Source organism: Perissodus microlepis, chromosome 15 (genome assembly GCF_051167445.1).
Source record: "Perissodus microlepis isolate ML-2025 ecotype Zambia chromosome 15, ASM5116744v1, whole genome shotgun sequence".
Classification (NCBI taxonomy): domain Eukaryota; kingdom Metazoa; phylum Chordata; class Actinopteri; order Cichliformes; family Cichlidae; genus Perissodus; species Perissodus microlepis.
Genome location: NC_140475.1, coordinates 822,419 through 839,709, shown reverse-complemented (window position 1 = coordinate 839,709; position 17,291 = coordinate 822,419). Strand labels below are relative to the sequence as shown.

The window sequence follows — 17,291 nt, the reverse complement described above, 5'->3', positions numbered from 1 at the left end:
GCACATTTCAAGTATGGAGTCTATTGCACCGTTGACTATTAACAAAAGTATTGCACAAAAGTATTGCACAAAAGGTATTGCACAAAAGGTATTGCACAGTGAGGTGAAGAGGCACTACAGCTTAGTTGTTCCCCCCTCCTTTGTCCTCCTGTCTCCCCTCCCTCTCCCCTCCAGAGAGGAGTTAAACAGTCTGATGGCGTGTGGGACAAAGGAGTTTTTAAGTCTGTTGGTTCTTGTCTTGGGGAGAAGCAACCTGTCACTGAACAGACTCTTCTGGTTGTTTATGGCCGTGTGCAGAGGATGCCCAGCATTGTTCATAATGTCCATCTGTAATCATTGTTGACATGATTACAGATTAATGGCAAATACTGTGCTGAGGTGTTTGGTAGTGAACTAGTGAAAATAACAGGCAGTCCGCATATCAAAATTTGAAGGTTAACAAATACCAATGACGACACAGATGGTCTTTTAAATAAAATGTTCTTTTGTGGACCTGGCAGTAGTACAAAGATTGTTTTTCATGCACTTTGCTGCTTTTATTACAGTTTTTGGTTTTTGAGGTATGCCAGTTACATGAGACTGAAAATCTGTGCCAACAGGTAAATGGGAAATTGGCAGTTAGTTGAAATAATCATCAGTATGTATGGAGGAGGTCAGAGGTCACCAGTGTGCGTCTACAGCCAACAGAGTGAAGGCTCTGTCGTGGTTTGGGGCTGTTTCCACCAGCGGGGTCGGAGATCTTGTCAAACTTTAAAGAAGCATCATAACAGAAAATCATATATATACATATTCATATATAGTATAAATACTTAGTACATATCCACCATATAATAACATCTGGGATATTTGATGGGTGATGACTTTTCAGCATGACAATCGTCCCAAACACACAGCCAGTGCAGTAAAAGCATATCTGCATAGAAACACACAGTCTATGATGAGCTGGCCTCAGCATCACTGCAGCAGTGAAGTAGAACAAAACGAAAGGCAGCAAACATCCGAGCGTGTGGTTTGGTGGGATTTCAGGAACTCTGACAGGAGCGAGGAGCTTCCTGGAAGTTACGTGACAAACACACTCTCTGAACTTAGTGAAGTCATGGTGTCGGCTTTATGTAAGCAGTCTTAAATGTATAATTAGAGTGTGATATTGTGACTAGTAATGTTTGGTGGAGGTTAGAGGAAAGTACTGTAAACACTGGATCACAGCTGAAATTCAATTATGACCTAAAGTCTTACATTTGAATCCACAGCAGAAATTAATTCATAAAAAAGCACTTGCAGCAAACACAGTAGCACAAAAATCCATATCCATGTGACACAGAGGTCATTTATGAAAAGCCCAGAGGGGATGGATGGAGACACATGCCCTGCTGCCCTTCCTCATAACCAGTATCCTGATAGCCAGTTAAAAAAAAGCATGTTAGGAAAGTTGGTTATCAAGCCAATAGTTTGGAGTTTGGTAGTAAAACTAATATTACTCACTTTTAATTTGCCTTAAACTAGATATGCTGATATATGCTGATACGCCATCACCTGAACATGGCTGCAGCTAAAGTTTCTAAAAGTGAGCAAAGCTGGGTTAGTAGAATAGCAGAAAGCCAGAAGAATAAGATGCGTATTCTGATGAAGCCTTTATTGAGGACATTGGTTTCCTGCGCTGTGACATAATTAATTGTTCAGGGTCGTCAGCTGTGCACGTCTTTACGGGCAGCGATGACTGCGCCAGCGGAGGAAGACGTTTGGCCACAAGCCGCTGCATGTAGCAGGAGCCAAAAAGAGGTGAAGCTCTAGGTGGACCATTACTGTCTGACTTAAACTATTAAATCTGAGTAGCAGTGTTTTTATTGAAGGTGGAGCTGGGCCTTGGTAAAGCAAATACACTGCACACAGGGATTTCCCACTGAAATGCCTCCTTTTTCACACTTGGCCCACATCACAGCAGTGTGAAGTGAAACCTGAGTACTTTTCTAATTACGATGAAGGTGTGGTGCTGATGGAGCAAACGCAGTCGCCTATATAAATGTTATGTAGTGAACGTGTGGTGAAAATGTCTATTGATGTCCTGGAGTGAATGTTTGGTTAGTTCAGCTTTAGAAACTGTATAAAACACACACAGCTCATTTCTGCAAGATAGTCTGAATTACATTCAGTGCAATGAGATTTTGCCGCCTTGCAGTGAAGCAGAGACAGATTTAGGACACTATCAATGGATCAGCTGAGCTTGAATACTGCTGTGCTGAGGAGGCAAGGAGAGGCGAATACAAACCAGCTCTTTCACTAATCTGTTTTTTTTAACAATTCACTGTTAAGGCATTGTTTATATTTGAATTGTTCCTTTTATTTATAACTGAAATAATCCTAAAAAATTAAAGTTTAAAAAGTTTGCTGACTTTGCCACAAAACAAGTCTTTGTCCCTGGAATTTCTGGTACCATGTTTCCCGTTTCCCACAGATCATTCACAATTTAAATTAGATTAATAACGAGAGTGGATGGATGGAGCTGGCAGCTCTGAAGCAGAAAAGGAGAATGCTGGTTGGGACAGAGGATGTACCCGTGGAGGTACAGGTGAGAGGGGAGTGAGTTTAACACAGTTTTGAAGGGTGAGAGGATTCCTGATGAACAGGAAGTGTTCTGGGACAGATTTTCAGGAAAAAAGCTGAATTGGCTGGCTGGACGGGTGCAGCCATAAAGGACTCAAATTTGATTCTCTGCACATACAAAAACCTGGGCTGGATGAGCTACTCGATCACTGATGTTCTACTTTTAAAGTAGATGATAAAGCTTAATTTGAATCCTGGTTCAGTTCTTAATTCCCAGTTGAACCCAAATTCCTAATTAATTTGTCCTAATTTAATTTAATGTTATCCTGAAGGTTTTTAGTCAGCGAGTTGACAGCTGAGTTCGTCCTCTCTGGGAGGAAACCCTGTACACTAAATATATACACAACCTATTGTACTGATCAACCCTCAGACTGTAAAAGCTCAGACGTGTTTTTAGAGGATTTCTTTCTGTAGACTGAGTGCACACACGCACTGTAGGATGATTTTTAGGAATCATCCACATCTCAAATGTATCTTTGACGCCTCCTAACAACACGAAGGGCAGGTGGAAATACTGATTTGATTTGTTTAGCTCCATTCACTCCGTTTGGTGGTTGGCTGCAGTAACACACACAGCAAAGATACATAAAAATAAGCATACCAGTGTAGAAGAGATAAAGATTTAAAAAGTGAACTTCAGTGCCAATTAAAACTAAAATATCCATCAAAATCATTGTCTCAACTCAGGCCATAAAACACGAGCTTTTGCAGCCTAAAATAACAGCGTTCAAGTCCTTTTTATGGCCTCAAATACAGCCAGTGAGAGCTGATCCTTCAGGTTTTATTGGAAGTGACTGAAGGAGGAAGGAGCTGCAAATTTGAATGCTATTTCTCCAAATTCACTCCAAGTCTTTTTTGGCTTAGATACCCCCCCAAAAACTGGCCATGGACTATTTTTAGCATCCTCAAGCCTGCATGTATGCTTCATAACAAGCTGGTCTGTGCATGCTCAGCATGTGCACACAAAAAGCTAACGTGTTACCACAGAAGAGTCAACCAGGGCCTCACCCTACCACCATCAATATGACACTGAGCCTTCACCCAGCTGAACAAGGACGATTTATGGATGCTCACAAAGGCCAAGCGGCTAAAGCTACAGGTAGCCAGAGCTCAGAGCCTCGGTATGAGCGAAGCGTCAAAGCTGTTAAAGAAAAACTGAAAAGAGAAATGGGTGAAGTTATAAACAGACTGGAAAACGATGTAATCAGTCTGTTGCACCTGCGTATGTTTGGTATGTCAGGTAAAGGTGAGTGTCCAACAACTGGCTCTCATTGAAGAAAATTACAATGTTACATTTCAGAAAAGCCCCCCCCCCCCCCCCCCCCCCACACACACACACACACTTGAGTTAAAGCTCAAAAATGACAGTTGGTGCAAAAGTAGGATGTTTGGGCTTTTTCATCCGTAGTTTGTAAAATGGTGCAGGAGCCTGTTTGAGTACGCGGCATCTCTGCAGGCTGTAGCAGAAGCCCCCCCCCCGTGCTGTACCTGCTGTAACTAGGTCAGCCTTTTCAGCAGCTGTCGCTGTTTCGATCACAGCCAGAGACACAGGCCTTAATGAAACTATCTCATTATGTTGTTTAGACCTCCATCTACTCGGAGTGGAATATGATGAGTCATCTGTAGGGCTTCATCACTTCCCATTGCTCATTACTCCCTTTGACACCTCATCTCTCCTTCTTCCTCCAGACTGTTCGTAAAAGTGAAAGAGTAAGAACACTAACAGAAAAGGGCAAAGAGCTTCAAGAGAAGAAACTCAAAGGCCTCCAACACAGATATGCCGTTGTTTTTGAAAAATGGAGATATGAAGCAAGATTGAGCAAAGTAATATTAAGAAATGAAGTTTCGGAGAGTGAATTGAATGAGCTCATCAACAATGTAAATGTTGCGTGCAAAGATGTACAAACCATTTATGAACAAATACGGCAAATACAAACTCCTGATGCAGATGAAAGACGCAAAGTGGATGCATGTACATCACTTTCCTCGTTCATTGTCAGAAGAGCTGAAAAACACTTACAAGGAGACCTTGCAGATGGTGATGAAGAGCCATGGCCAGATGTTGGGTCGTGCTTAGGATCTGAAAGTACTAAATCAGGGTCAAAATCACAAAGGTCTAAAAGTGGTTCAAGCCAGTCATACTCACAAACAATCAAAAGAATAGAAGCAGAGGCTGAGGCAGCTGCGTGTCAAGAAATATTAACAGTAATGGAGGATCAAGAAAAGGAAGCAGCTGAACTACAAAGGTTGGAACTTGAAAACTTAGAAAGGCAACAAGCAATGGAGGAGCAGCGCAGAAAGATTGAACGCTTGGAAGAGGTTAAAAAATTTGAATGCTGCAAGAGCTAAAGTAAAGGTTTATGCAGAAGCTGAAAGTATTTCTGAAAGTCGTAGTTTAGTGCGCAGTATCAAAACTGAGAGCGAAACCTCAGCAAGTCCTGCTCCACCACAATTTCCTTCTCAAGCTCCAAATACAACCCAAGCCCATAATGCCACAAGCCCTGCGTTTGTTCCACATACTCCCACAGTCATCAACCAAGCCCAACAAAATCCTGGTGTGCAACCTAAGGGCACCACAGGCCAAGCACTTAACGTATCAAGTCCGCCATTTATCCCTAAAGGAACACAAGCTGCCGCTTCAGCAACTCATCCACAGCCAAACTTGGATCTAGTCGGCATACTAGCAGATGCAATAAGTGCTAATCGTCTTCCAACTCCAGAACCTGCACTGTTCACTGGTGACCCTTTAAAGTTCAAGGACTGGCAGTTGTCATTTGAGACCTTGATTGAAAGAAAAAACATTCCAAAGAACGAAAGACTCTATTATCTTAGGAAGTACCTTGGTGGACCTGCAAAGAGAGTGGTTGAAGGATTTCTCCTAGTGGGTACAGATGAAGCGTATGACGCAGCTTGGGAAGTGCTGGAAAGGCGCTTTGGAGATCTATTCACTATAGGAAAATGCTTCAGAGACAAAGTTCACAGTTGGCCTAAAGTAAGCTCCAAGGATGGAAGTGAGTTGAGAGAGTTTGCTGACTTCCTTAGAAGTTGTGAAGCTGCGATGCCACACATAAAGACATTAGAGGTTCTCAATGACTGTATGGAAATTCAGAAACTCTTGCTGAAACTACCAGACTGGTTGACAACAAGATGGAATCGCGCAGCTATGAAAATAAGAAAAACCCTTAATGGAGAGTATCCATCATTTCACATGTTTACAGATTTTGTATCCACTGAAGCAGACCTAGCATGTGACCCCATAGCTTCAATGCAAGCACTCAAGGGTTTGGAAATCAGTAAGCCCCAACACTCACGCAGCCAAGTCATTCAAGCTAAAACATTAACGACAACTTCAAGTCACTTAACCAACTCAAGTCACATAAATCCTATGACCTGCCTTTACTGCAAAAGAAATGGTCACACACTGGATAAATGCTTCAAATTTACGGAAAAATCAGTCCAGGATCGTATCAAGTTTGTGCAAGCAGAAAGGCTGTGTTTTGGATGTTTAAAGGGGGGACATTATTCTAAGAAGTGTGATAAAAGGAATACGTGTGAGAAATGCCAGAAGAAGCATCCCACATGTCTGCATGATGACAAGTTTGTAGAGCGTAAAAGGATAATGCCTGCAACGAATGATAACTCTCAAGACAAGGACGAAGGAGATGAACCAGCAACTGCAATCTCTAATAGAGTAACTCAAGTAACTTCGAGTACACTGACATCCTCCATTCTACCTGTCTGGGTTTCGTCAAAAAATCACCCAGACAGAGAAGTTCTAGTATATGCCCTCCTCGATTCTCAGAGCGATACATCCTTCATCTTGGATGAAGTAGCCCAGGATCTCGACACAGATAAGAGTAAGGCTCATCTAAGACTATCGACCATGTCCGCCAAGTCAACAGTCATACCATGTGAGAAACTGGTAAATCTTCAACTTAGAGGCTACAAGCAGGAAAAGAGAATTACATTGCCACCGGTCTATACAAGAGAGTTCATCCCTGTGAACAGATCACACATCCCGACGTCTGAAACTGCTTTGAATTGGCCTTACCTCGAAAGGCTGGCAGATAGGTTACCTCCAATGCTTGAATGCGAAGTTGGTCTGCTTCTCAGCTATAACTGTCAGCAAGCCCTTCTTCCACGGGAAGTCATTGCAGGTGAGGAGAATCAGCCTTACGCACAGCTAACTGATCTCGGCTGGAGCATAGTTGGTTGTACGTTTCAAGTTCAAAATCACAATGATGATATTGGCATAAGCCACAGAATCATTGTTTGAGAAGTTACTCCTGCAGTACAACAAGCAGTTGAACTTAAGCAAGAAGTGCATTTTGTATGCAGAACTCAAGTGAAGGAAGTTGGTCCAGTTGATGTAATAAAGGCTTTGGGATCTGATTTCTCTGAGCATGCAACAGATGACAATCCAGTCTCTCAGGAAGACATTTTGTTCATGTCAAAGGTGACCAAAGGCATAAGGCAAAAGGAAAACGGTCACTATGAACTCCCATTGCCATTCAAAACCGACAACCCGAATCTTCCAAACAACAAACAATGCGCTGAGCATAGACTGTCTTCGTTGGAACGTCGGCTCAGAAGAGATAAGAAATACTATGAAGATTACGTCAAGTTCATGGACGACATCATAGCCCGTGGAGACGCAGAGAAGGTCCCAGAGCAAGAACTGGATAATGAGGCAGCATGGTATATACCGCACCATGGGGTCTACCACCCCCACAAACCTGAGAAGATACGTGTGGTTTTTGATTGTTCGGCCCGTTTCCAGGGGACATCTCTTAACGATCACCTTCTGACTGGACCAGATCTTACCAATGCACTGATTGGAGTGTTATGTCGATTCAGAAAGGGCCCCATCGCCATCATGTGTGACGTGGAGAGGATGTTCCACCAATTCCACGTCATCAAGGAGCATCAAGACTATTTGAGATTTCTTTGGTGGGACAAAGGCGATTTAAACTCTGAGCCTTCAGTGTACAGGATGAGAGTGCATCTCTTCGGAGCAGCTTCATCTCCCGGATGCTGCAATTTCGGGCTCAAACATATTGCTTCTCAAGGTAGAAACAGATTCAGCAAAGAGACTATTGAGTTCATCCAAAGAGGTTTTTACGTTGATGACGGACTCGCTAGTGTGACATCAACAGTCGAAGCCATACAGTTGGTAAAAGAGTCAAGGGCACTCTGTAAAACAGGCAACCTACATCTGCATAAGTTTGTGTCAAACGATAAAGAAGTGCTTGCAGCTATTCCCAAAGAGGAACAAGCTAAAGCCAAAGACCAGGACATGGCTCTTGCAGAACTCCACATTGAACGTGCACTTGGAGTACAATGGTGCATAGAGGCAGATGAATTCCAATTCAGAGTCCATGTTAAAGACAACCCATTAACAAGGAGAGGGGTGCTCTCGATTGTTGCTTCAGTCTTTGACCCCCTTGGGTTCGTTGCCCCATTCATGTTAATTGGAAAGCAAATACTCCAAACGTTGTGCAAGGACAAAGTTAATTGGGACGAGGATCTCCCAGATCACATTCTACCACAATGGGAAGCATGGTTGAGAGACCTGCCCAAGTTGGCAGCTCTGAAGATCCCACGAAGCTACTCACAAGATGCTGACATTGTGCAGTACGAATTGCACAGTTTCTCGGATGCGAGCCTCAGTGGTTATGGCGCATGTTCATACCTCAGAGCAAAAGGCAGAGAAGGACAGATCAGTTGTGCACTCGTCATGGGCAAGGCAAGAGTTACACCCATTAAGCAAACAACCATCCCAAGGCTCGAACTGTCATTGGCTGTGACTTCAGTTCGCATCGCAGATGTGATCAAACGAGAACTAGGCATCCAAAATCTACAGGAATATTATTGGACAGATTCACAAGTCGTATTAGCATACATAAATAATGATGCTAAAGGATTTCACACATTTGTCGCCAATCGAATTCAACGAATAAGACAAAGCACAAGTCCTGGGAAATGGCAGCATGTCAGCTCAGAGGAAAATCCAGCTGATCAGGCCTCAAGAGGTTTAAATGCTACTCAGCTGAAAGATTCAAACTGGTTGAAAGGTCCCGATTTTCTTTGGAAACAAGATCTTCCAGCCAAAGAGGAAATGGTGGGAGAGGTTGAAGAAATGGATCCTGAAATCCGTAAAGGCTATACGCACACTGTACATTCGAAGGAAGCAAACCCAGTACTAGAGCATTTAAAGAAGTTCTCCAGTTGGTCGAGAGCTGTCAAGGCCATTGCCAGGCTCAGGCGATTCATCAAAGAGTATAAAGGTGTTCAACAAAGAACGAACAAAGTGACAGATCTTGAAGAAAGAAAAGACACAGAATTATTCATCATCAAGCTAGTGCAAAGAGACGTCTTTACTGAGGAAATACAGAAGATCAGATCTCAAGGAGAAAATTCTCTGCACAAGCGCAGCAGACTAAAGCAGTTAAATGCCTTTTTGGACAAGTCGGATGTTCTCAGGGTGGGAGGAAGATTATCTCAATCAGCTTTACACTATGATGTAAAACACCCTGCAATTCTCCCCAAGGAGTCCCATGTGTCAGCCCTACTCGTCAAACACTACCATGAACGTGTACATCACCAGGGAAGAGGGATGACAATAAATGAATTGTGGGCAAATGGCATATGGATTTTAGGATGTGGGAGTGTTGTTTCTTCACACATTTACCATTGTGTTAAGTGCAGAAGATACAGAAAGGCTACAAATGTCCAACAGATGTCAGATTTGCCAGAAGTGAGAACAGAAACGGCACCTCCTTTCACGTATTGTGGTGTCGACTGTTTTGGTCCATTCATGGTAAAGGAAGGAAGAAAGGAAGTCAAAAGATATGGACTATTGTTCATGTGTTTATGTTCACGAGCTGTGCACATTGAAACACTAGATGACTTATCGACAGATGCCTTCATGAACGCTCTTCGAGTCCTGATAGCCATAAGAGGTCCTGTCCGACAATTAAGATGCGACCGAGGGACAAACTTTATGGGCACAAAAGAGAGTTTTTGGAGCTGATGAAGGATATGGACCAAGAACCAGAAAGAGCTATTGGTTGTGAATTTGTGGTGAACTTTCCAGCAGCTAGCCACATGGGGGGCATCTGGGAACTTCAAATTCGAACAGTACGAAGTGTACTGACAGCGATGCTGGACAAGTTCTCAAACAGACTAGATACAACTAGTCTAAGGACACTGCTTTACGAGACAATGGCCATCATTAACAGCAGACCTTTAAGTGTTGAGTATCTCAATGATCCCTTGGGACCAGAGCCACTAACTCCCAATCACATATTAACGATGAAAACTTCAGTTATTCTTCCACCTCCAGGAGAGTTTTGCAGAGAGGATTTGTACTTGAACAAAAGATGGAAAAGAGTACAGTTTCTAGCAAATGAGTTTTGGCAAAGGTGGAGACGAGAGTATCTGTTAAATCTTCAGCAGCAACAGAAGTGGCAGAACGTCTCACGAAACCTGCGAGTAAATGACATCGTGATACTGCAGGATGATAATGCTCCAAGATGTAAATGGAAACTTGCTCTAATAGTAGAGGCTATAGAGAGCCCAGATGGCAAGGTTCGAAAGGTGAGGCTCAAGACCAGTGAAACTACCTTTGACAGGGGAAAACCACTGACAAGGCTGATATATCTGGAAAGACCTATTCACAAGGTAGTGACTTTACTGGAGACTGACATGCAAAGTGAACCAGATTCTAATGTTGACACTCATTAGAAAATCACATTGCAAACAATGAGTGATTTTGGTGGGAGTGTAAGTGTCACAGAAATGGCTTATGTATAAAGAAGTTTAATAGATGGTTCCAGCAGTTAAAATGTTCTTGCTTGTACATTTCTGTGGACAATATTGTAAAGGTGTGTTTATCTTGTATAGGAGACATGTTTATCTTGTCACAAAGAACAAGTTTTGTTACACCGCTATTATCGCGAGGTTTGGGCGTGATAATATAGGCTGTGAGCCCACGTTTAATAATCACGCTAAGGAGTTCAGCGAGCTATCTGCAAAGGCCTGGTTAGTCTACCAGCTGTACAAGAATGCGCAAGGCTGTAAAGGTATTCTTCTAGAACCTCTGAAGTGGCAGGCGGCCACGAGTTTTCACGGCGTTCAATAAATGCAGCGAAGCGCCCGTCTTGAAGAAGCCGTGCCTGTGTTGTCATTTCGGAGTTACACTGTTTGTGTTATATACAGGGTGGGCCATTTATATGGATACGCCATAACAACATGGGAATGGTTGGTGATATTAAAGTCCTGTTTGTGGCACATTAGTATATGTGAGGGGGCAAACTCCTCAAGATGGGTGGTGACCATGGTGGCCATTTAGAAGTCGGCCATCTTGGATACAACTTTTGTTTTTTCAATAGGAAGAGGGCCATGTGACACATCAAACTTATTGGTAATGTCACAAGAAAAACAATGGTGTGCTTGGGTTCAACGTAACTTTATACACAGTGCTCCAAATTAATATGCAAATTGTGTTTAAGTGTCATAAAGATTAAATAAGTTGTTGTTCAATTACATCCATGGATGGAATTGTGTCTCAGGACTCTTTGTATCACTGAAATCAATCTCGAACACCTATGATCATAAGTTTGCCAGGTGAGCCCAATTAAAGTTAAAACCACCATTTTCAAGCAATATAGGAAGGAAAAATGATCTCTGCTGCTGAAAAGCGTGAAATAGTTGAATGTCTTGGACATGTAATGAAAACCTTAGCTATTTCACAAAAACTTAAGTGTGATCACCATAATGTTAAGAGATTTGTGGCTGAGTCACAGCACACACGGGTTCGTGCAGATAAAGGCACAAGAGAGCAGCTGCTAAAAGACCATTACAAAGCAGCAAACACATATTTGAAGCTGCTGGTGACTCTTGGTGGCGCTGTCACTTGGTGTTCGCTCTCTCTGCGGTAGAGTATCACTTCCTGTTCCTGCTCAAACACAGTGGTATTTTTGAGTAGCTTATCTGCTTAGCAATTAAATTAAAAACTGTAAGATACATTCTTTTCTCATAGTATAATCTTCACGTGCTTCATCCAAAGCACACTCTCTGTGTACTCACTACCTAATTTATAGCCAAAGTATTCACTCACTGTGTCTCTACTGTTTTGGTAGCTTAGCTTAGCTCGTAGCCGACTCGCTAGCAGTATGACCTCTTCTCCTGTCCCTCCTGCACTTTCCTGCTCATTGTGTCAGATGTTTAGTTACTCCTGGGGGGTGCAGAGCCATTGGGGGGAGGGGATTAATTATTTAAAAAAAAAGAACCCTTGGACACTGCTAGCATCTTTGACAGGTTTTTGACGGGGCTCCCACACAAATGCAAAGCAGGAGATGAAGCATCGCCAAATATGTTTCCAAACCAACTTCCTTCCAAGCCAAAGGCTAGAAAATATAGTGAAGCATATCTTCCCTTTGGCTTCACCTGCACAAGTGCCGAGGTAGGTCTCATCTGCATAAGAGAAATTACCAGTACTGGGCCGGTAAGAGGGAAATTTCTTTTGCAGTTCAGTTTTCGCAGAACATGCGCTCACAAAGCAGCAGTTTGGGGATGACTTCAAACACATGGGTCCTCTGTCGGACTATAGGAAAACCTGGACATTTTCATCAATCTCGAAAGTCCCCCCGGACGCCCTCCGGACATGTCCACTTTTCAAAGTGGACATGTCCGGGGAAAAGAGGACTGTTGGTCACCCTAGTCTTGTTAGGAGAGACGGCATCCATCCCACTTTGTATGGAGCAGCTCTCATTTCTAGAAATATGGACAGATTTATTAAACCCCCCAAAATATGACTATCCAGAGTTGGGACCAGGAAGCAGAGTTGCAGTCTTACACGCCTCTCTGCAGCTTCTCTCCTCCTGCTACCCCCCCAAAAACCCATCTCCATAGAGACTGTGTCAGCTCCCAAACAGACAAAAAACAAACTAAAAACCAGCAACAAACAACTTAAACATAAACAATTACAAAGAAAGAACAATACAGTATCCACATCTGAACCAAAGAGTAAAACAGTGAAATGTGGATTATTAAATATTAGGTTTCTCTCCTCCAAGTCTCTGTTAGTACATGACTTAATAATTGATCAACAAATTGATCTACTCTGCCTTACAGAAACCTGGTTGCAGCAGGATGATTATGTTAGTTTAAATGAATCAACACCCCCGAGTCATTCTAACTACCAGAAACCTCGAAGCACAGGCCGAGGGGGCGGTGTGGCAGCAATTTTTCACACCAGCCTATTAATCAACCAAAGACCCAGACAGACTTTTAATTCATTTGAAAGCCTGATGCTTAGCCTCGTCCACCCCAGCTGTAAAACTGGGTCTTACTTGTTATCATCTATCGCCTACCTGGGCCTTACACAGAGTTTCTGTCTGATTTCTCAGACTTTTTATCTGATTTAGTGCTCAGCTCAGATAAAATAATTATTGTGGGTGATTTTAACATCCATGTAGATCAGCGGTCCCCAACCTTTTTTGCGCCACGGACCAAACGACTCACGGACCGGTACCGGTCCGAGGCCCGGGGGTTGGGGACCGCTGATGTAGATGCTAAAAATGACAGCCTCAACATGGCATTTAATCTGTTATTAGACTCAATTGGCTTCTCTCCAAATGTAAAAGAACCCACCCACCACTTTAATCACACTCTAGATCTTGTTTTAACATATGGCATAGAAACTGAACATTTAACAGTGTTTCCTGAAAACCCTCTCCTGTCTGATCATTTCCTGATAACATTTACATTTACAATAATTGATTACACAGCAGTGGAGAGTAGACTTTATCACAGTAGATGTCTTTCTGAAAGCGCTGTAACTAAGTTTAAGAATGAGATCCACCCACTGTTATCATCTTCAATGCCCTGTACCAACACAGAGCAGAGCAGCTACCTGAACGCTGCTCCAACAGAGGTCGATTATCTTGTTAATAATTTCACCTCCTCACTACGTACGACTCTGGATACTGTAGCTCCGGTGAAAACTAAGGTCTCAAATCAGAAGTACCTGACTCCGTGGTATAATTCTCAAACACGTAGCCTAAAGCAGATGACTCGTAAGCTGGAGAGGAAATGGCGTGTCACAAATTTAGAGGATCATCATTTAGCCTGGAGAAATAGTTTGCTGCTTTATAAGAAAGCCCTCCGCAAAGCCAGAACATCTTACTATTCATCACTGATTGAAGAAAATAAGAACAACCCCAGGTTTCTCTTCAGCTCTGTAGCCAGGCTGACAAACAGTCAGAGCTCTGTTGAGCCAACCATCCCTTTAACGTTAACTAGTAATGACTTCATGAACTTCTTCACAAATAAAATTTTTATCATTAGAGAAAAAATTACCAATAATCATCCCACAGATGTAATATTATCTACAGCTACTCTTAGTACCATTGATGTTAAGTTAGACTCTTTTTCTCCAATTGATCTTTCTGAGTTAACTTCAATAATTACTTCCTCCAAACCATCAACGTGTCTTTTAGACCCCATTCCTACAAAACTGCTCAAAGAAGTCCTGCCATTAATTAATGCTTCGATCTTAAATATGATCAACCTATCTCTAATAATCAGCTATGTACCACAGGCCTTCAAGCATTTTTGACCAGGACATGTCCTTCAACGCACATATTAAACAAATATGTAAGACTGCTTTCTTCCATTTGCGCAACATCTCTAAAGTTAGAAATATCCTGTCTCAGAGTGACGCTGAAAAACTAGTTCATGCATTTATTACTTCCAGGCTGGATGACTGTAATTCATTATTATCAGGAAGTCCTAAAAACTCCCTGAAAAGCCTTCAGTGAATCCAAAATGCTGCAGCAAGAGTCCTGACAGGGACTAGAAAGAGAGAGCAGATTTCTCCTGTTTTGGCTTCCCTTCATTGGCTTCCTGTTAAATCCAGAATTCAAAATCCTGTTCCTCACATACAAGGTCTTAAATAATCAGGCCCCATCTTATCTTAATGACCTTGTAGTACCATATCACCCTATTAGAGCACTTCGCTCTCGCTCTGCAGGCCTACTTGTTGTTCCTAGAGTATTTAAAAGTAGAATGGGAGGCAGTTTCAGGAGCTTCAGTTTTCAGGCCCCTCTTCTGTGGAACCAGCTTCCAGTTTGGATTCGGGAGACAGACACTATCTCTACTTTTAAGATTAGGCTTCAAACTTTCCTTTTTGCTAAAGCATATAGTTAGGGCTGGACCAGGTGACCCTGAATCCTCCCTTAGTTATGTTGCAATAGACGTAGGCTGCCGGGGATTCCCATGATGCATTGAGTTTTTCTTTTTCACTTTTCTCACTCACTATGTGTTAACAGACCTCTCTGCACTGAATCATATCTGTTATTAATCTCTGTCTCTCTTCCACAGCATGTCTTTATCCTGTCTTCCTTCTCTCACCCCAACCAATCACAGCAGATGGCCCCGCCCCTCCCTGAGCCTGGTTCTGCCGGAGGTTTCTTCCTGTTAAAAGGGAGTTTTTCCTTCCCACTGTCGCCAAAGTGCTCATAGGGGGTCATATGATTGTTGGGTTTTTCTCTGTATCTATTATTGTACGATCTACTGTACAATATAAAGCGCCTTGAGGCGACTGTTGTTGTGATTTGGCGCTGTGTAAATAAAATTGAACTGAACTGAATTCAAACAATACATCTTTATGTTTTCTCTGTAGCTAAGTTCCATTTCTGGGTAAAGCTTGTTTTTAAGTGTGAACCTGTCGATCCTGAACCACAGACTCTGCGTTGGGACTTCCCATGATGCACTGAACATATCTCCTCCAGCATTTACATGGCTGTCCCTTGATGAGCCTGGTTCTGTCAGAGACCTCTACCTGTAAAAATGGAGCTCTTCCTTCCCACTGTTGACAAGTGCTAGTTTATCCGAGGGTGTGCCCTCTAATGCTGTAATACGTCACAATAGTCGGTGCCATAATAAATTGCGTAAAAACAAACGCACCTAAGTTTAGACTTCTCTGACATAATTAAGAACAGCTCACGCTCAGGTGAGCAGCAGTGTTAGCACACTAACAAAGGGAAAGGTGGCCGTTTACGTAATCCTGACAAAGTTACGCAGTTGTCGCTGGACACGTGCGCGCGTTCAGCTTGGACTCTTCCTGACTGTCAGATGTTTGACTTCCCGTGTCGCGCGGCAAGTGGGTGGCGGCGAGTGCCTCCCTGTGCACGTGCCTCTGACGTTTACGTGCACATCGCTCATTAAACGTATTTTCGTGCTTTTTTTTTATCGCACATCACCAGAGCTTTAACGTGGGAAGACTGAGGTTAACGAAAAACACGCTAGCGTCGCCGTGTCCGCGTGTAAAGTCAGCTACCGAGTTTATTGCGTTTTCAGCGCTTCTCCCCATAGTTTCACATCGCCGCAGAAAGCGTTTCTTCACACTTGCCGACCAGCCCGTCTCTAATCTGGTTTAAAATGACTACACTGAGCCTGCTGACGTTCATGTCACACTGACACCGCAGGACAGGATGGAGAGGTGTACTCACTGCTGGATGGAGCCTCTCTGTGTTTCTCTCCACATGAAGCAGCGTCGCGGTGTTTTCCTCCTCACTGCAAAACATGCATCGCTTCATGACAACGTTATATATTTATTTAAGCGCGTGGTGGAGGCTGCCATCTCCTGGCAGATGTGTGGCACTGGCTCCCGGCTGGGTGTCAGTGGTTATGTAACGCGACATAAAGCGGTCAGATGATGCCACGTAAAGCAGATAAACCGTGCTGTGGATTAGAGTGGGAATGGTTTCAAATGTGTGCGTCAATTTGTGTTGTGTTGTCCTGACAGGGACTAGAAAGAGAGAGCAGATTTCTCCTGTATTGGCTTCCCTTCATTGGCTCCCTGTTAAATCCAGAAATATTCTAACAGTCCTGTTCACTGATGAGTGCAGTGCAACCCTGGATGGTCCAGATGGATGCAGTGGTGGATGGTTGGTGGACGGCAACCATGTCCCAACAAGGCTGCGTCGTCAGCAAGGAGGTGGTGGAGTCATGTTTTGGGCCGGAATCACAGGGAGAGAGCTGGTCGGCCCCTTTAGGGTCCCCGAAGGTGTGCTCCATGGGTGTTGGCAGTGCAGTTATCCTCCAATCAGGGTGGAGGTAGGGCATGTTTGACAGCCTGTGGGTAAACACTTCTGTTGAGTCTGTTTGTCTTTGACGTGATGGCCCTGCAGCGTTTACCAGAGGGAGGTGAGTGTCCAGGGTGCGAGGGGTCCTTGATGATGATGCTGGCTTTCTGCTGAAGTCTGCCAGTATAGATGTCTCTGAGGGGGGTTAGTGAGGTGCCGATTGCCCGCTCTGCTGCCCCCACCACCCGCTGCAGTTTCCTCTTGTCCTCCGCGGTGCAGCAGTTGAACCAGAGTGTGCAGCAGTAGGTCAGAAGGCTCTCGATGGTGGAGCGGTAGAAGTTTACTAGCAGTCTCTGGGGTAATTGGGCCTGACGTAGTTTCCTGAGGAAGTACAGCCTTTGTTGTGCTTTTCCTGCCTGGTGGGAGATGTTTGTGGACCAGGTAAGGTCGGCCGAGATGTGGACTCCGAGGAACTTGAAGCTTTCTACCATTTCTACTTCCTCCATCAATGTAGAGGGTAGAGTGCTCAGATCACTTTGTTCTAGGACTGGGCGATATGACCCAAAATTCATATCTCGATATTCTTTAGCTGGATGG

At 43.5% G+C, this 17,291-nt stretch overlaps 1 pseudogene; it reads left to right on the top strand.

Moving 5' to 3' along the window:
• The first annotated feature begins 84 nt into the window (after nt 1–84).
• On the top strand, nt 85–6,877 carry LOC146371355 (uncharacterized; annotated as a pseudogene).
• Nucleotides 6,878–17,291: the final 10,414 nt, after the last annotated feature.